Below are 21,465 nucleotides of genomic sequence, written 5' to 3'. Positions count from 1 at the left end.
TAAATGGTACTATTTTAATCAGGAGAATTTCAAGTGGTAAACTTGTTTTACTGTCTATTTCAGTGTAATTGCCTATTTCTAAACCAATTGCAGTCAAAAATTCATTTGCAGGTTACATATTTTGGAACATGTTTACCAGTTTTCCTGTTCTATAGTTCTCACCCAGCCTAAACAAAACACTTTTCCTAGAAACAATTAACTTCACGAACTGTTGTACATGACAAAATATCCTATATGTCTTAATCACTGTGAACAATAACCTTCTAGAATGTGTACTCAGTGTTCCAACTTGGAGTCTCAGAGAGGTGAGGGCCCCTATTGATGACTGTATGTCCTGTGACTTTCATTCAGACAAATACTAACACATATAGGCTGAAATATATTAACATTTACATCTCTACTGATTCAAGTCTCAGAAAAATAAGTTAATATGTCAATGTGTCTTAAGAAAGAATAGGAAGGAGAATCATTTTATGAGTTACTATCTTTTATTTTTTATGTTATGTATTTATTTATTTATTTTTGCTGTACGTGGGCCTCTCACTGACGTGGTCTCTCCCGCTGTGGAGCACAGGCTCCGGACGCGCAGGTTCAGTGGCCATGGCTCACGGGCCCAGCCACTCTGCGGCATGTGGGATACTCCCGGACCAGGGCACGAACCCGTGTCCCCTGCATCGGCAGGTGGACTCTCAACCACTGCGCCACCAGGGAAGCCCAACTATCTTTTATTTTTACCTAATAAAAAACAAGCTGGAACTGCCCCACTCCTAACATATGCGAGTTCAAGAGAAGAGTACAAATGGAAGTCTTGGCCCAGACCCTAGCTCCATTTACCACTTAAAAGGATCTCATATAAATGTATTTGGACAGACTAAGCCACAAGCTCAAGCTCTGTCCACACCCCTCCTTCCAAGCAAAAAGCCACCACTTGACCAACCTTCAAGCCTATAAGTTTGCACATGCCTGCAACAGAGATCTGCCCTGAGGAGGAATGACATGGAAAGAAAACTTCATAGATCTGGGAGTGGATTAGGGCTCTACAGGTAGGGAATTCCAGCATCTGGGCCTCCTAAAACATGGTCAAGAAGAAAGGACAGACTCCCTGGCTCCCAGAAGTCCTTGCCCAATAAAGAGAAGTAGAGGCAGAGAAGGGCCAGAGTATGTCTCTCTAAAGCTTATGAGCAGGTTATAGCCAGGAATATATTTCTTTCGACTAAAGTAAGACTAACCAACAGAATAAAAATCCTAGAGAACAGATGAGGAATGAAAGATAAGGAATTGTAACACCATGAAAAGCCAGTCTGGCAGTCAACGTGGAGAGTGAGGCTAAGCAGTGAAGGATAGTTTTCACTTTGTGGCATCCTCTAGCTGTTTAATTTTTTTTTCTTAGTTGGGTTACAAGAGGCTGACTCTCTTGCTCCTATGTCTACACCAGACACTTCGTGCTTTTAACTAGGACTTTGTTCTTACTTTACTGAGAGCAAAAATCAGCTGCTTACAGCTACCTGCAAACGTCTCTCTCTTAGGACAGTTCACCACATACCTCATAACATACTAGAGAGAAAACATAGGGGGAGCAATCTATACCCCTTCTAGAGATCCCACTGTTATTCTTTTACTTAAAACCAATCTGAAAAAACAGTAATAATAAAAATAAAATGATATATTTTATTACAATGAATAAAACTAAGGGCAATTATGATTTCAGCTGTAATAGAAATTTAAAAAAATACTTATCATTAACACTATTGTGATGGTTTAAAAAAAATGACTGTAAAAATTTTAAGGCCCCTCTAAATGAAAGGGGTCTTTTTCACCTCCCCTTGAGTATGGATAGGCTTGTGACTGCTTTAATTAGAAGCATATGTCAGAAATGATACCATTTAACATCTGATGTTAGATCATAAAATGCTATGTAACAGCCATCTTGTTTACTAGAACACTTGCTCTTGGAGCCCTGAACTTCCTGGAATAAATCAAACTACATTAAGGCCACCATGCAGTGGGGAAGCCGAAGCCACAAGGAAAGAACATGTTTGGTCTCCCTTACCAGTTGAGTGCAATTTTCAAGCCAACACAGTCCAGGCTCCAAACCTGTGAACCTGTGATTGAAAACACCTCCCAGAGGTTTCAGTACCCAGCCATTTGAGATTTGAGATTTGAGTCTCCCCAGATGAGTTCCCCTACATTGTGGAGCAGAAAACAAACCATACTCTTTTCATCTTGTCGGATCAAAGATCCTCAGCATCTTTGAGAGTAAGAATATAGTTTTGTTTTATACCACTACCTTTTGGGACAGTTTGTTACATAAAAATAGATAACCTGAAACACTAACGATTGCCTATGTGTGTATGTGTGTGATTATTTTGCATATGTATGAATATGTATATGTCATATGAGAAATATCAGATATAACAATAAGTAATAAAGCTATCTATAATGTGATTATATAGTCAATGATGTGTTCAATCTTAATTGAACCACTGAATATTTTGCTGGGTCAAGGGTCATGAATATTTCCTAACTTTCCCATTGCTAAAATTCTATGGTGGTTGGTTCAATTGTACAAATTAAAATTATTGCATACTAAGTTGTGTCCATTTTATTTCTGTTCAAAAATAATTTGAAAAATATTGTGTGGCACCTTTAATAGCATTTATTGTATAATTTCTACATTTGGGGAGAGAAGAAACTGAGATTCTTCAAACTCAAATCCAAGCAGTTTAAAATGACTGGCATAGAGGATCTTCACCACAAAACTTCCTTTCAAAGTTCTAATAATAAAATTATTATTCTGTACAGAAATTACTTAAGTAGTCTTAATCCTTAGGGGCTTTATAAGACTTTAATTCTTCTACCCAGTGGTTCTGATATAGATTTTTTTTTTTTTTTTTTTTTTTTTGCAGTATGCAGGCCTCTCACTGCTGTGGCCTCTCCAGTTGTGGAGCACAGGCTCCGGACGCGCAGGCTCAGCGGTCATGGCTCACGGGCCCAGCCGCTCCACAGCATGTGTGATCTTCCCAGACTGGGGCACAAACCCGTGTCCCCTGCATCAGCAGGTGGACTCTCAACAACTGCGCCACCAGGGAAGCCCTGATTTAGATTTTTCACCTTGGAGTTTCCTCATTATGTTTTCCTTTACTTCCTTTTATCTCCATTTTCTTTTTTTTCCCCTCACTTCCTATTTCCTACTGGTCACTGATACTAAATGTTCTTGGAGGAAAAGAACATAAATAAAGCACACACTACTGTTGTTCTATTCATTTTTCTCTTGCTTGAATAGCTAGAAAATTTTTTTTTTTACACCAAACTCTGCATGAGACTTAGTTATGCCAAACCGCACATACTCCTCTTTTGACTCCTTGGAAACCATCTGCTTAAACATCTGCAAAATCTCCTTCCTCTGGAGACATTATGGTTTTTTCCCAGCAGGCACCCTTACTTACAGGAGAATCATATTTGGTAATTTTTAACACTCCTCTGAATAGGAAAAGTGATTTAGTGATTGTGGAGAATTACACTCAGGCAAGATGTGTTTAGTCCCATTTTGAGGAAGAAGAAATTAGCACAGAAAAATGAAGTGAGTTTTCCATGATTACATAGTTATTTACAGAGAATTAGAAATCAGGTTCTGATTCTGAATGCCTCTGCTCAATTCATGCTGCCCATGGTTGTCACTTAGACTTTCTAACTTGACTGTGTCCTCAAGAATGATTCTTTTTTTAATTTCACAAAACAGAAGGCGCTAGTAGTATTTTAGCTCAAGTTATTATATTCTAGTTAAAATTCCAAAACTTAGCTCATTAAAAATGCATTTTTAAAAAATTGAATGGGGAGGGGCAGATTCAAGATGGCAGAGTGGGAAGAAGTAGAGTTTGCGTCTCCCCACAACTAGGATGCCTGCCGGATGCTGGTGGGGGACCTTGACACCCAAGAAGGTGGGAGGAAGCCCCAGGTGAACCAGTAGGATGTGGGGGGACTGAGGGGGTATGAGAAGTGGAGGTGGGACAGGATGAGCACCCCTGAGGGGTGGCTGGAAGGGGGGAGGGCTTTCTACTCCTGGAGGGACCCTCAGGGCTTTGGATCGGGGGGGAGCACGCTGAGTGTTTCCCTTGCCCAATCGGCCTGGGAAGTCTCCCCAGCTCTCGGACAAAGTCTTATGCCCTCAGAGGCCCCCTCCTGGCTGTGTTGATCCTGGGGGCATAGGAGGGAGGCTGGGGAAGAACAGGAGAGGCAGGTGGGACGGGACCTCTAGGACTGGTGGAGTCAGAGAAGAGTGGAGGGCATTTGCCCTGCCCACTTGAGCCCAGAGGCCTGCTGGGCTCCCAGGCTGGGTTGCATGCCCTCTGAGACCAGAGGCACACCTGGGACCCTTCTGCTCCATTGAGCCTAAGCTCCACGCCACACAACCCTCCCAGGGCCTTTTCCACCCCTGTGGATCCTAAGCATAGGCCCTGCCCACTGCCTAAACCCCGCCCCTGCCTAAGCCCCACCTCACACAACCAAGGGCTTTTCCACCTTTTTTTTTTTCTTCTCTTTTTTACTATTGTAGTTCTGTTTTACTTTCTGGTTGTTGTTTCATCTATATTTTTATTTTTATATTATTTCTAACATATCTGTTAGTTTCCTAGTCTAATTTTATTTTTTACTCTTTGATTTTCTCTTATTTGTATTCCTTTTTTTTCTGGCAACCCAGTGCAGATTGCAGGATCATTGTTCATGAGCTGGGGGTTGGGCTGAAGCTTCTGAAGTGGGAACTGAGTCTGAACTACTGGACTAACAGAGAACCTCAGACCTCAGGGAATATTCATTGGAGTGAGGTCTCCCAGTGGTCCATATCTTGACACCAAGAGCCAGCTCTACCCAACAGCCTTCAAACTCCAGTGTTTGAAGCCTCAGGTCGAGCAACCAGTAAGACAGGAACACAATCCCACCCATCAAAAAAAAAAAAAAAAAAAAAAGACAGCAAAAAAAATATGTCACAGATGAAGGAGCAAAGTAAAAACTTACAAGACCAAATAAATGAAGAGGAAATAGGCAATACACCTGAAAAAGAATTCATAGTAATGATAGTAAAGATGATCCAGAATATTGGAAAAAGAATGGATGGAACAGATTGAGAAAATACAAGAAATGTTTAACAAAGATCTTGAAGAACTAAAGAACAAACAAACAGAGATGAACAACACAATAACTGAAATGAAAAATACACTAGAAGGAATCAATAACAGAATAACTGAGGCAGAAGAACAAATAACTGAGCTGGAAGACAGAATAGTGGAAATAACTGCCGAGGAGCAGAGTAAAGAAAAAAGAATGAAATGAATTGAAGACAATCACAGAGACCTTTGGGACAACACTAAATGCACCAACATTTGAATTATAGGGATCCCAGAAGAAGAAGAGAAAAAGAAAGAGTCTGAGAAAATATTTGAAGAGATTATAGTGGAAAACTTCCCTAACATGGGAAAGGAAATAGTCATCTAAGTCCAGAAAGCACAGAGAGTCCTGTACAGGATAAACCCTAGGAGAAATACACCAAGACACATATTAATCAAACTAGCAAAAATTAAATTCAAAGAAAAATATTAAAAGCAACAAGGGAAAAGCAAAAATAACACAAAGGAATCCCCATAAGGTTATCAATTGATCTTTCAACAGAAACTCTGCAGGCCAGAATGAAGTGGCAGGATATACTTAAAGTGAGGAAAGAGAAAAAGGCCTACAACTAAGATTACTCTACACAACAAGCATCTCATTCAGCTTTGAGGGAGAAGTCAAAAGCTTTTGAGACAAGCAAAAGCCAAGAGAATTCAGCACCACCAAACCAGCTTTACAACAAATGCTAAAGAAACTTCTCTAGGCAGGAAACACAAGAGAAGAAAAAGACCCCCCCCCCCGCCAAAAAAACCCAAAGAATTAAGAAAACGGTAATAGGAACATACATATTGATCATAACCTTGAAAGTAAATGGATTAAAGGCTTCAACCAAGAAAAAAGACTGGCTGAATGGATACAAAAACAATATCCATATATATGCTGTCTACAAGAGACCCACTTCAGACTTAGGGACACATACAGACTGAAAGTGAAGGGATGGAAAAAGATATTACATGAAAATGGAAATCTAAAGGAAGCTGGAGTAGCAATACTCACATATAATAAAATAGATTGTAAAATAAAAACTGTTACAAGAGATAAGGAAGGACACTACATAATGATCAAGGGATCAATCCAAGAAGATGATCTAACAATTATAAATAAATATGCACCCAATGTAGGAGCACCTCAATATATAAGGCAAATGCTAACAACCATGAAAGGGGAAATCGACAGTAACAAAATAATAGTAGGGGACTTTAACACCCCACTTACACCAATGAACAGATCATCCAAACAGAAAATAAATAAGGAAACAGAAGCTTTAAATGAGACATAGACCACACAGATTTAATTGATATTTTTAGAACATTCCACCCAAAAGTGACAGAATACACTTTCTTCACAAGTGCACATGGAACGTTCTCCAGGATAGATCACAACTTGGGTCACAAATCAAACCTCAGAAAATTTTAGAAGTTGAAATTGTATCAAGCATCTTTTCTGACCACAATGCTATGATATTGGAAATCAATTACAGGAAAAAAACTGTAAAAAAAGCACCTATGGAGGCTAAACAGTACACTAGTAATAACTAAGAGATCACTGAAAAAATTAAAGGAGAAATAAAAGAATACATAGAAACAAATGAAAATGAAAACAGGACGACCCAAAACCTATGGGATGCAGCAAAAGCAGTTATAACAGGGAAGTTTATAGCAATTCAATCTCACATCAAGAAAGGAGTAAAATCTCAAATAAACAATCTAACCCTATACTTAAAGCTACTAGAGAAAGAAAAGCAAAGAAAACCCAAAGTCAGTAGAAGGAAAGAAATCATAAAGATCAGAGCAGAAATAAAAGAAATAGAAACAAAGAAAACAATAGCAAAGATCAATAAAACTAAAAGTTGATTCTTTGAGAAGATAACCAAAATTGATAAACCCTTAGCCAGACTCATCAAGAAAAAAAAGGAGAGGATATAAATCAATAAAACTAGAAATGAAAATGAGAAATCACAACTGACACCACAGAAATACAAAGTATTATAAGAGACTACTACAAACAACTATATGGCAATAAAATAGACAGCCACAAAGAAATGGACAAATTCTTGGACAGGTAAAATTTTCCAAGACTGAACCAGGAAGAATTAGAAAATATAAACAGACTTATCACAGGTACTGAAATTAAAACTGTAATTAAAAAGCTTCCAACAAACAAAAGGTGGTTTCACAGGTGAATTCTATCAAACATTTATAGGAGAGCTAACACCCATCCTTCTCAAAATCTTCCAAAAAATAGCAAAGGGAGGAACACTCCCAAATTCATTCTACAAAGCCACCATCACCCTGATACCAAAGCAAGAAAAATATATCACAAAAAGAGAAAATTATAGACCAACATCACTGCTGAACATAGATGCAAAAATCATGAACAAATACTAGCAAACAGAATCCAACAACATATTAAAAGGATCATACACCATGATCAAGTGGGATTTATGCCAGGAATGCAGGATTCTTCAAAATATGCAAATTAATCAATGTGATACACCGTATTAACAAACTGAAGAATAAAAACCATATGATCATCTCAATAGAAGCAGCAAAAGCTTTTGACAAAATTCAACACCAATTTATGATAAAAACTCTCCAGACAATGGGCATAAAGGGAACTTACCTTAACATAATAAAGGCCATATATGACAAACCCACAGCAAGCATCATACTCAATGGTGAAAAACTGAAATCATTTCCACTAAGATCAGGAACAAGACAAGGATGTCCACTCTCACCACTTTATTCAACATAGTTTTGGAAGTCCTAGCCATGGCAATCAGAGAAGAAAAAGAAATAAAATGAATACAAATAGGAAAAGAAGTAAAATTCTCACTGTTTGCAGATGACATGTAACAATACATAGATAATCTTAAAGATGCCACCAGAAAACTACTAGAACTAATCAATGAATTTGGTAATGTTGCAAGATACAAAATTAATGCACAAAAATCTCTGGCATTCCTATGCACTAACAATGAAAAATCAGAAAGAGAAATTAAGGAAACAATCCCATTTACTATCACAACAAAAAGAATAAAATATCTAGGAATCAACCTACCTAAGGAAGTGAAAAACTTGTACTCAGAATAAAACAATGATGAAAAAAGTCAAAGATGACATAAACAGATGGAGAAATATACCATGTTCTTGGATGGGAAGAATCAATATTTTGAAAGTGACTATACTACCCAAAGCAATCTACAAGTTCAGTGCAATCCCTATCAAACTACCAATGACATTCTTCACAGAATTAGAACAAAAAATTTTACAATTTATATGGAAACACAAAAGACCCTGAATAGCCAAAGCAATCTTGAGAAAGAAAAACGGAGCTGCAGGACTTAGGCTCCCTGACTTCAGATTATACTCCAAAGCTAAAGTAATCAAGACAGTATGGTCCTGGCACAAAAACAGAAATATAGATCAATGGAACAGGATAGAAAACCCAGAGATAAACCCATGCACATATGGTCAACTTATCTTTGGTAAAGGAGGCAGAATATACAATGGAGAAAAGACAGCCTCTTCAATAAGTGGTGCTGGCAAGACTGGACAGCTACATGTAAAAGAATGAAATTAGAACACTTCCTAACACCACACACACAAATAGACTCCATATGGTTTAAAGACCTCAATGTAAGGCCAGACACTATAGAACTCTTAGAGGAAAACCACTCTATGACATAAATCACAGCAAGATCCTTTCTGACCCACCTCTTAGAGAGAGGGAAATAAAACCAGAAATAAACAAATAGGACCTAATGAAACTTAAAATCTCTTGCACAGCAAAGGATACCATAAATAAGATGAAAATACAACCCTTAGAATGGGAGAAAATATTTGTAAATGAAACAACGGACAAAGGATTAATCTCCAAAATATACAAACAGCTCATGTAGCTCAATATCAAAAAAACAAACAACCCAATTAAAAACTGGGTGGAAGACCTAAATAGACATTTCACCAAAGAAGACATACAGGTTGCCAACAAACACATGAAAAGATGCTCAACATCACTAATCATTAGAGAAATGCAAACCAAAACTACAATGAGGTATTACCTCACTCTGGTCAGAATGGCCATTATTGGAAAATCTAGAAACAGTAAATGCTGGAGAGGGTGTGGAGAAATGGGAACCCTCTTGCACTGTTGGTGGGAATGTAAATTGATACAGCCACTAAGGAGAACAGTATTGAGGTTCTTTAAAAAACTAAAAATAGAAATACCATGTGACCCAGCAATCCCACTACTGGGCCCATACCCTGAGAAAACCATATTCAAAAAGAGACATGTACCACAATGTTCATTGCAGCACTATTTACAATAGCCAGGACATGGAAGCAACCTAAATGTCCATCGACAGATGAATGGATAAAGAAGATGTCACACATATATACAATGGAATATTACTCAGCCATAAAATGAAATGAAATTGAGTTATTTGTAGTGAGGTGGATGGACCTGGAGTCTGTCATACAGAGTGAAGTAAGTCAGAAAGAGAAAAACAAATACTGTATGCTAATGCATATAGATTGAATCAAAAAAAATGGTACTGATCAACCTAGTGTGAGTGCAGGAATAAAGACGCAGACATAGAGAATGGACTTGAGGACATGGGGGCTGGGGAGGGGGAAGCTGGGGAAAAGTGAGAAAAGCATCAACATATATATACACCACCAAATGTAAAATAGATAGCTAGTGGGAAGCAGCAGCATAGCACAGGGAGATCAGCTGGGTGATTTGTGACAACCTAGAGGGGTGGGATAGGGAGGGTGGGAGGCAGGCTTAAGAGGGAGGGTATATGGAGATATATGTATGCATATGGCTGATTCACTTTGCTGTACAACAGAAACTAACGCAGCATTGTGAAGCAATTATACTCCAATAAAGATGCATAAAAATATTGAATAAGCGTTTTTAAAATAAAACAGATGGATTGTCCAACTTATTGCTTGTAAGATTTTCATGCATTGATTCTAATTTCAAAATTATTTGGAAATATGGTAAAGTTATTGAGATTATTTTCAACATATGTGTAGTGAGATGGAAGGAATAAGCATACACTAATATTGTGGGAGAAAGGAAATTTTAGAGGGAAAGAAGAAAGAAGAAACTTTTTTCCATTTTAGGATTTTAAAAAAAATATCTTATTGAACTGTATTATGACTTTGTAAATTATTTTACACGATCTTTGAAAATCAGGACAAAATGAAAAAATATGCATGAATTCAGGTTGAAAATAATTCATACTTCTTTAGTAACATTGTACTTAGCAAGATTATTTTCACTTCAGAAAAAAGAATAACCAATTTGTCTTATTGGCCTTCAGTATCTAAGAATTGTTTCATGTATAATAAACAAGCCATGAAACATAAAATTAGACCGTTTTTTATTTCTTTGGGTTTCACTTACCTTTTACAGGATCCATGTGTTACTTTTTTGGCAACCACATCACAGAGGTATCTAATTATCACTCACATCAGAATGTTCTCACTACCTGGGAAATTTCACTGAGTAAATGCTTTGAACTAAACACACCTGGATAAATGAATGGGGCAGAATCAACACAGCTACAAAACAAGGTGTTGTCTAAGGCAGTTTGTAACTTTCTCCCAGTTCTAGGCATGCCTGTGTTTTTCCTCCTTTTCTTTTCTTTTCTTTTCTTTTCTTTTCTTTTCTTTTCTTTTCTTTTCTTTTCTTTTCTTTTCTTTTCTTTTCTTTTCTTTTCTTTTTTCTTTTCTTCTCTTCTCATCTCTTTTTTTCTTCTTCTTTCTTTTATTTTCTTGTCTTCTCTTTCCTTTCTTTTTTTTTGAGTGTTTTAAGTGTACCTTTATGTCAGATTAATCATATTTAATTGTGCACTCCATGATATACATATGACAGATAGATTTGATAGAATGATTATAAGGAATATTCTCTGTATGGTTCTTTCATTGATTCATTTTTCAAAATAAATAATATTTAGACACAGTTTTCTGTTAAGGATTTTGAAATTCTTACATATATATATATATTCCCTTATGCAGATGTATTTTATTTATCTGCGTATACCCTGACTTGCTCTAGAAAAGTTTTCAGACATCTTCTTAAGCAAAAACTGTATAGCATCCAGTCACAAGCCATGCTCTTGGAAAGACCCCTCACTGCTTTCAAAGCAATCTCATTATTTTTATTTATTTATTTACTTATTTAAATTGAATGAAAGATTCTTTAAATTCTATAGTGCTTTACAGTTTTCAAAAGTTTCACATGCATGATTTCATATAATCCCTTAATAAAGCTTTTCCTCCCTACCCCTACATTGCCCCTCCTCTTTTCCCTCTCCCCATTGGTAGCCACTAGTTAAAGCAAGCTTATTATTTAAAACACCTAAAAGACAGGCATTAATCACTAAGTAAGGTCTTTAGATATCTTCAATTTTCACTGTAAGATGTCAGAACTTTCAAGGCTAGGAAAAGGGAAAGTAAGAAAAATTTAATTTAAATTCACCAAGTTTAAAATTTGCTCCACCCAACAAGTCACAATGGCTGAGGTCATGTAGCTAGTAACTGGGAGCATCCAGATGCTAACCTGAGGGTTGTTTTGTATCTAAAGACTAAATTCATTTTACTTTTGTACCTTGCTGTTTTGAAATTTGTTATTTGCTTTATATTTGTGTGTGCTTGTGTGTGTTTGATGATAACAGAGAAGACTTTGTATAGTTTAACAAAATAATAGATTTCAGCTTCAAATAAAAGATTAAATCTGACACCAAATTGTGCAAACGGAAAATATCACTTTGAGGGAAACCAGATATCTTAGAGAAGAATCTAGATGACACTTTTCTGGACAAGCAGAAACTAAAATGCTTTTTGGGTATTAGCCAAGTCACATAAATGCATAAATCAACAAGAGGCTGTAGGTCAGCTTATGTTGAACTGGAGACTTTGTCCTAGCTAAAGATATTGAAATTCTTTAAAAAGTAATGATCAAACATACAAAACCCCCAGAACCATTAACAGCACCGAAAATTCTGCTGTCTAAAAAAAATACCTCAAAAGCCAAGTTCCAGTCATGAAGTTCTAGTTTACCATTTAATTGCACACAATAATCAACATCTCATTTTCAAAAGTAAATTCCTGCTTTAGATATTCACAAACAAGCAGACACTTGACTTCATACATTTTAAACATAAAGTCCTCAATGTAGGGAGAAGAAAACCAATTTGTTTAAAATGACTTCATTATTTCTTGTGAACTAGGAATGGCTTGCCACTTTGCATGTCATTCTGGTAGTCATTTTTATTTAAGTAAAAAATAATACAAAGAAACCTATAAGTATAAATTAAGCTCATTTTAGGTCACAATAACATAGGGGTAAAGATGGAGTCATACACACATTATGAAAACACTATTTTTTCTGTTTTCACTTCACCTACTGTACAAAAACTTCAGTTGCCCTTACATTTCTCCAGGATTTTTTCTGGAAATCATCAGCAGATGTCTCAGGTCTAGTCCTAGGCTCCCATGATAATCTCTGATTTCCTCTCTCCAATACTCTTTCAGTATTTGTTCTCTTTATTCACTGGGTTTGACCATTGAACTATGATCAATGAAGGTTAAGGTCATTGCCCTTGAGGAATGAGTTCAGCAGTTTAATCAGGACTGTCTTGGTACCAATTTTGCAAGGTCATTCCTCCAAGACTAGTTTATCCTTCCAGGATGGCAAGTGGGTAGTTAGATTTTGCCTGTAAAAAAATGGTGAAATGGGCTTCCCTGGTGGCGCAGTGGTTGAGAGTCTGCCTGCCGATGCAGGGGATGCAGGTTCGTGCCCTGGATCGGGAAGATCCCACGTGCCGCGGAGCGGCTGGGCCTGTGAGCCGTGGCCGCTGGGCCTGTGCGTCTGGAGCTTGTGCTCCGCAACGGGAGAGGCCACAACAGTGAGAGGCCCGTGTACTGAAAAAAAAAAAAAAAAGGTGAAATGACTCAAAACAACACATTAATTAAGTCAACTCAAACGTTATTCTATGATTTACTTCCTATTATGTTTCTCAACCAAATTTTGTCCAGTCATGCAGATTATAATAGATTATCAGAGATTCTGCAATGAAATTATATGATATAATTAGGATAAAATACAAAAAGTTCTAATAAGTAAATGCTAATAGCATAAGGATATTGCAAATTTGACTACATTTTCACTTTGCTTATCAAATTCCTAAGAAAAGTTAAAAGTTAAAAGTTAAATCCCATTACAACTTCAGGTCCAAAGAAACCAAATACCAAAATAAAATTTTCTTGCCCTTGAGAAATAGTTGTTCATATTCCAAAGTATTTATTTCAATTTCTAATTCCCCTCAGTCATAGCTAGATGGGTTCTTAGTAATTTAGTAGAAAAAGGAGTTCTTTCAGCAATTGCAGCCTAAAATTTTCATCATTAGACAGGCTTGGTTCTTCAGGGTCTCAGAAAATCTAAGACAAGTTTCTGATGTGCATTACATTAAAAATTTCAAAGAGGTGGCAAGACACAAAAATACCACAATGTCATCACAGTTAGAAAAGAAACTATTCCCTAAAGCATTTATTCCAGGCAAACTTGGGTTTCTGAAACCCAGTACTTAACATTCATCATGATTATAGCATAAACTCAATAGCATTTGATGAAAGGAGAAATTATTCCTAGTTTTAACTTTTCTAGGGTGCCAGCTAGATTATAAGGATTTACATATCCAGATATCATGTGAACCTTCAGGGTTCTCTAGGGAAACAAAACCAATAATATAAATATAAATATAAATATAGGCACACATGTACATATATACATATATGTGGAGGGGTACAAGTGACTGTGGGTGTGTGTAAAGAGATTTATTTTGAGAAATTTACTCACATGATTTGGGGAGCTGGCAAGTCCAAAATCCATAGGCAGATGGGAAATCAAGCAAGAGTTGAAGTTGCAGTCCTGAGTCTGAAATCTGTATAGTGGCAGGCTGAAACTGTGGGCAAAGTTTCTATGTTACAGTCCTGAGGCAGAATTCCTTCTCAGAGAAACCTAGTTTTTTGTTCTTATAAAGATAATCTCCTTTACTTAAAGTCAACTGATTGGAAACATTAATCACATTTACAAAATACTTCTGCAGCACCATCTAGGCTAGTGTTTGACCAAACAACTGAGCACATAGCCTAGCCAAGTTGACACATAAAATTAACCATCACACTATGACCTGTGAACTCAAAATCGGCTGTGAACAAACTCCCAGAAAGATGTTAGTTTTGACTCAAGACTTGCTATGTTGGAGAGAAGCGAGCATGTGGAGGAATCTATTTAAGTGTGCTCTGGTTAAACAAATGAGTAGCCAATCTGAGGTCATGTCATGGGAGATGAGTATCCCTTGAGTGTGTGTTCAGTATCAGATGGGTCCAAAAGTTAGCCTTTCTACAGCTTCTTCCATGGTCCTGAGCACAGAATAAAATTTGGGTTAATGGTTATACTGTTGTCTATATTCTGCTAAAACCTGATTTCTGTAACACACAGGGAACTAAACTGCTTTGCAGTTTAGAAACAGCCAATACTGTTCTGCCGACCAATCACTAAAAGGCATTAAGGACTCTTTCCCTTATAGAGAGGGTTTGCCCTCAGCAGCTCCAGTTGTGGAAACGCTGGGCCTGCTACATGGCCTTAGGGCTATAATTTGCTAAGATCCTATGTGCCATCAATGAAATCTTTGACTTTATTAAGATATAGTAGAAAGTTCTGCTGGCATCTACAAATTCTGTCTTGCAGACCTGAATGCATCCCCTGAGGCCACTCATTTGGCTGCCTTTTGCCTTGGGTCCTTTCCTGGCTCTTCCCAAGGCCATTCCGATGACTATACCACCTTTGTCCAAGACCTTGTTTAAAAAGAAGCACTCTCCTAAGGTTAAATCAGGCATAAGCTAGTTACCTCCAAGACCACTATACCATCAGATTGATATAAAGCCTCTCACAAAGGCTGCAGGGGTCAAGACTGGCTCGATATAATCCTTATTAAAGCACCAAGCATTCTCTCCCTTTATACTAAAGTTTAAGGAACAGAACCAAATGCCCTTCCCATGCCAAAAGACTCTACTCATGTATATATGTATATATATATTTTTTGTTGTTTGTTTGTTTGTTTTAATATTTATTTATCAAACAACCCATACATTGTTAGTATAGACATGGCGCAAGGTTAAAACCTATTCAAATATCAAGATCCACATTCAGGGCTTCCCTGGTGGCGCAGTGGTTGATAGTCCGCCTGCCGATGCAGGGGAAGCGGGTTCGTGCCCCGGTCCAGGAGGGTCCCACGTGCCGCGGAGCGGCCGGGCCGGTGAGCCATGGCTGCTGGGACCGCGTGTCCGGAGCCCGTGCTCCGCAGCGGGAGAGGCCATGGCAGTGAGAGGCCCGCGTAAATTCTAGAGGCTGGAAGTCTGGGGTCAAGGTGCCAGCGTGGTTGGGCTCTGGTGAGAGCTCTCTTCTTGGCTTGCAGATGGTTACTTTCTTGTTGTGTCCTCACATAGCAGAGAAAGAGAAAGAGGAAGAGGAAGAGGAGTAAGAGAGAAAAAGAGAGAGAGAGCTACTCATATATATTTTATATAAAAATTCTGATTTACTTTTCAATGTTCTAAGCCCAACACAAATGGGTCCTTTAGGGACCTATTAACACTACTTTTCCTGGTCCAGCTTCTGTACAATATTAAGAAATAAAACAAATGTTTGAAGGTAGAGCCAAAATATTACCATTATTATTGATAGAGGCCAAGATGGAAAATATGACTTCAGGTCTCAGTCAACCTCAGAGTCGGACAGAATTTATCCCTTAAGAAAGAGCTCAGGATTACCCCCAGGAGAAGAGAGTAGCAATGAGAAGAATATGGCAGCCATTCTCTCAAATTTTTCATGAACAGAGTGAGTAAAGGAATAAATAATAATTCAAAATTAAAACAAGCAAGCTACCTTCACTTTGAGGAAATCTCAGAAATATGCCACTACTGGTGGGCAATGCTCACCTGTTCACATCCTCTGCTACCTTGGCAGTCAGTTTTTACATTTTGAGATTTTGGTCAAACCTAAAGAGGGCAAAACCCAGCCTGAGAATGTGTTTTCTGTGCTTAGTTAAAAAGCATCAGAAGCACTACTGTACTGGGAATCATGCAGTTGGGAGGAGTTCTACAGTTAAAATATTTCTTGGTTCTTACTACTGCTAAATCCTTGAAGGGATGCTTTGTGTAACCTATAATCTAATCCTAACTTCATATTAAAGAAAAGTAGATTTATGAAGAAAAGTATCTGAAGAAAAGGGTATGGTTGAGAAGCTTCATTCTTGGGATAAAATAAAGGATCAAACGGCTCTTCTGGGACCATCAAGCAAAAGGGTTCAGATAGATGCCCACTTATGAAATATAAGAACTATATGACATTCTCAAATTGTTTTCACTGTTATTCTTGTAAACACATTATATTAATTATCAATAAAAAAGCGAAAAATTTAGTCTAAGATATGAATTTGAGAAATTGCAAGTAATAACAAAAATAATGAAGTGGATACAGCCTGTAGCCAGTTATTGGAGACAAATGATGGGTATATGACAGATGGTGGCAACCTGAAAAAGTTGTTGTTAGATTTCTGAAGAATATTTTCTTTGAAGATATTTCTGCATGTCTTCAGATGTTCTGATAATTGTAACTATGAACTATTGTTGAAAGAGAAAGAAATAGAGCTAAAGGAAACAGTCATGAATTTACTATGTGTGAGATAGGTAGATGTTTGTTTATTAAATAAGTCATTTTTTCTCCTCATTTCTATATGCAGCTTAAATTTTCTTCAGAATAGAAGTCATGTTTTCCCTGTGGAACTGTTACTTAGGAAAATAACTTAAGGCCTCAAATGATTTCAATATATTCTATGACATATTTGTTAAGAAAATAATTATTTCCACAAGCCTGTAGCAGATAAAAACACAGATATAGACCGTCAGGTGTGTGAATATGTATATCTGAGTTTACATATTTTAGTTCCTTTCATTTTTTTAATTGAAATATATTTGACATATAACATTGTATAAATTTAAGGTTTACATGTCAATTTGATACATTTATATGTTGTAAGGTATTTGTCATTGTAATGATTGTTAACACCTCCATCACATCACATAATGATCATTTCTTTTTTTTTGTGGTGGGAATAATTAAGATCTAGTCTCTTAGTAAGTTTGATATTATAATATGATATTGTCTATATTTTATTTTCCTAATAATTTAGAGCTGGAGATTGATTCATCTGAATTTCTATAGACTTTGATTTTTAACCATGGTGGCTAACATTCTATGTGAATGAAATTATTCTATAACTAAGAAAATACATAAACCTGTGAATTGGTAGATATGCTTAGAACAAGGCATATTCTCATTATAGTTATGTTAAATTTTATCATTACTTGCTAGAACATAAGCCAACTATGGTTGTTTTAAGTTGAAAAGATTTTCTTGAAAAGCTTAGTTTTCTCAGAATCATTTGATGGGGTGTGATGTGATGGAGAGCCAGAGATAAATGCTCTCAAACTCTCCACAGAACTTCTCTTGCCAGCATTAAGTACTGGATGTGTCTGTTGATAAAGGTAATAACAAACTGTACTCATCAGCGTTCTCCAAAGAAACAGAATCAATGGAAAGATATATATCATTGGTAGATGCAGAGAAGAAAGAGAGAGATAAACTTATTATAGGAACTGGCTTGAGATTTTGGAGGCTGAGGAATTCCACAGTCGTGATTGGTTGATGCCCCACTTGCAATCTTTACTCATTCTATCAGTTCAAATGTAATCTCTTCCAGAAACATTCTCACAGATACACACAGACATGATGTTTTACCAGCTATCTGGACATTCTTTAGCTCAGTCAAGTTAACACATAAAATTAAACTATTACACAAATAAACCCATAAATATAAAACCTTGAACAAGAAAGGAGCTTATTTCTTACTCACATAATCATTCAGAGCAAGACTTCTGCCTATGAAGTTATGCTACTTGATATTTTTCTACAGGTTATTGAGGCTCCCTTTTATCAGCCTGTATCAATTTCAATATCCTTAGACTTGAATGAATTAAAGTTGCATTTGATTCTTGATTCTTTCTTCTGAGTGCTTAATCCACCTTTAAGTCTATTCAGCATATATATTTTTTAAATTCATATATTTTTCAGATCTAGGATTTTTACTTGGTTCTTCTTTGGTTTGAAACCTCTCCTGAAATTTCACATCTTTTCATCCACTATACTCTTCATCCTCTGTAAATTCTTTAGCATTTTTCAAATAGTTATATATAAGCCCTTGTCAGATAATTAGGGCTAGGACTACATCAGTGCAAGTGAGGTGCTGAGTGCAAAATATTTAAGGAGGTTCTCATTCTTAAGTTTGTTAAACTTTTTTTAAAAATTATTTATTTATTTATTTATTTTTATTTATTTATTTTTGGCAGGATTGTGTCTTTGTTTCTGCACGTGGGCTTTCTCTAGTTGCCGTGAGCGGGGGCTACTCTTCATTGTGGTGTGCGGGCTTCTCATTTCAGTGGCTTCTCTTGTTGCCAAGCGCGGTCTCTACACATGCGGGCTTCAGTAGTTGCAGCACACAGGCTCAGTAGTTGTGGTGCACGGGTTCTGTTGCTCCGTGGCATGTGGGATCTTCCTGGACCAGGGATCAAACCCATGTCCCCTGCATTGGCAAGCAGATTCTTAACCACTGCACCACCAAGGAAGTCCCAAGTTTGTTAAACTTTTGATCCTACATTTGCACAACCCTGAGAATGATTGCCTCCTGAAAGTTTGTACTTTAAGCACATCATTTGTCTCACCATAATCATGGCCCTGCTGTTAGTTCCAAGAGCTGAGTCATCTGTGAGTCTGTTTATAAGGACCGATTTTCCTCTAGATCATGGATCACATTTTCATATTTCTTCAATGACTAGTAATTTTTTATTGATTCTGGAAATTAAGAATGATACAAGGTAGAGACTGCATTCTGTAATTTCTTCTACAAAGTTTGCACTTTTGAAATAGCTGGAAGTTGCTTGTGGTTCCCCTTGATTCTATGGAAGTCTGATATAGTTATATTATAGGTGTATTTCAGTTTTTTTTTATGCCATAGATAGCCCCCTTTCACTTATTTTTGACATTCTATTTATTGTTTCCCACTGGGTTTCTTAGAGTCTTGCCAGAGTGAGATTTACTTCCTTCAAAGGTTGGCTGATTGGTTATAAAGAAAATGTCAGTAAACATAAAAGGAATGAAACTTGATAGAATATATTCTATCATTGCAGTGGAATTAAGTTAGAAATCTAATAAAACATTTCAGTGGACCTTAACATATATATTTAAACTAAATGTTAATAAAACATGGCACTTCAGAAGTTGTAGGGTTCAGATAAAGAAGTTTTCAAGTGAATTATATCTGAATACATATATCAGAAAATAAAAAGCTGAAAATTAATGATCAAAACTTTCATCTTAAGAATCACTTGATGAGGGATGGAGGAGAGTATGGAGTCCTGGAGAACAGTGGCTCTGAAAATTGCTTTGAGTTACTTGAAAAGAACAGAAGATCAAACCTAAATAAGGAAGAGGGAAAGACTGAGAAAAAGACATGAGTGCTCAATTGACTACTTTTCTTCAATAATATATGAGATGTCCTAGACAGCACAGTAAGAAAAAAAGAAAAATAAAGTTTGTAAAGGAAGAATTAAAATCTGTTGTTATTCATAGATGACATGATAGTGTGTGTAAAACACTTGACAGAATGTACAAATTATTAAAATTAATAAATGAATTCAGTAAGATCTCTGTATATAACATTAAAAACAAAAATCAATCTATACACCAACAACAATTAAATTTTAAATGATATTTTTTAAACTGACATTAATATAGATAAAATATAGAGGAATAAATCTAACAAAAGTTGTATAAGATTTTCTTACTATAGTCTTCTCATTTATTTTTATTTTATTTTTAAATTGAAGTATAGTTGACTTACAATATTAAATTAGTGTCAGCTCTACAACATATTAATTTGATATTTTTATAGATTATACCTCATAAAAAGTTACTATAAAATATTGACTATAGTCGCTATGCTGTACATTATATTCTTGTAACTTATGTATTTTGTACCTAGTAGTTTGTACCTCTTAATCACCTTCACCTATTTTGCCCCTCTCCTCTCTGGTAACCACTAGTTTGTTTTCTGTATCTCTGAATCTCTTTCTGTTTTGTTATATTTGTTCATTTGTTTTATTTTCTAGATTTCAGATATAAGTAAAAACATACAGTATTTATCTTTGTCTGACTTATTTCACTAAGCATGATACCCTCCAGGTCCACCTCTGTCATCATAAATGGCATATATATATATATATATATATATATATATATATCACATTTTCCTTTATTCATTCATCTGTTGATGTGCACTTAGGATGCTTCCATACCTTAGCTATTGTAAATAATGCTGCTAGGGACACTGGAGTACATATATCTTTTCAAATTAGTGTTTTTATTTTCTTCAGTAAATACCCAGGAATGGAATTGCTGAGTTGTATGATAGTTATATTTTTAGTGTTTTGAGGAACCTCCATACTGTTTCCCACAGTGGCTGTTCCAATTTACATTTCCACCTACAGTGCATGAGGGTTTCCTTTTCTCTACAACTATCCAAAATATATAAAGAACTCAAACAACTCAATATAAAAAAACAAACAACCCCATTAAAAAATGTGCAGAATGGGTTTCCCTGGTGGTGCAGTTGTTGAGAGTCCACCTGCTGATGCAAGGGACACAGGTTCATGCCCCGGTCCGGGAAGATCCCACATGGAGCGGCTAAGCCTGTGAGCCATGGTCACTGAGCCTGCGCGTCCAGAACCTGTGCTCTGCAACAGGAGAGGCCACAACAGTGAGAGGCCTGCGTACTGAAAAAAAAAAAATGTGCAGAGGACCTGAATAGGCATTTTTCTGAAGGAGACATACAGATGGTTAATAGGCACATTAAAAAAAAATAGTTGTGTAAGATGTTTAGACTGATCTTAAGGTAAATTAATGAAATCTCAAATAAAAAGATGTGTGTTGTACACTTGTCAGTTCTCCACAAATTGATCAGTACATTAAATGTAATCCCAATACATATCATAGCAGTTTTTTAATAGAAGTTGACAAGCTAAAATGTATATGGAAATGCAAAAGGCAAATAATCAAGACAATCGATGAAAATGAAACTGAAAGTGCCTTACTATCAGATATTCAGTTGGATTATTA

The sequence above is a fragment of the Mesoplodon bidens genome (assembly GCF_964165515.1).
Source record: "Mesoplodon bidens genome assembly, chromosome: 1".
Classification (NCBI taxonomy): domain Eukaryota; kingdom Metazoa; phylum Chordata; class Mammalia; order Artiodactyla; family Ziphiidae; genus Mesoplodon; species Mesoplodon bidens.
Note: the sequence above shows the minus strand (reverse complement) of the source record.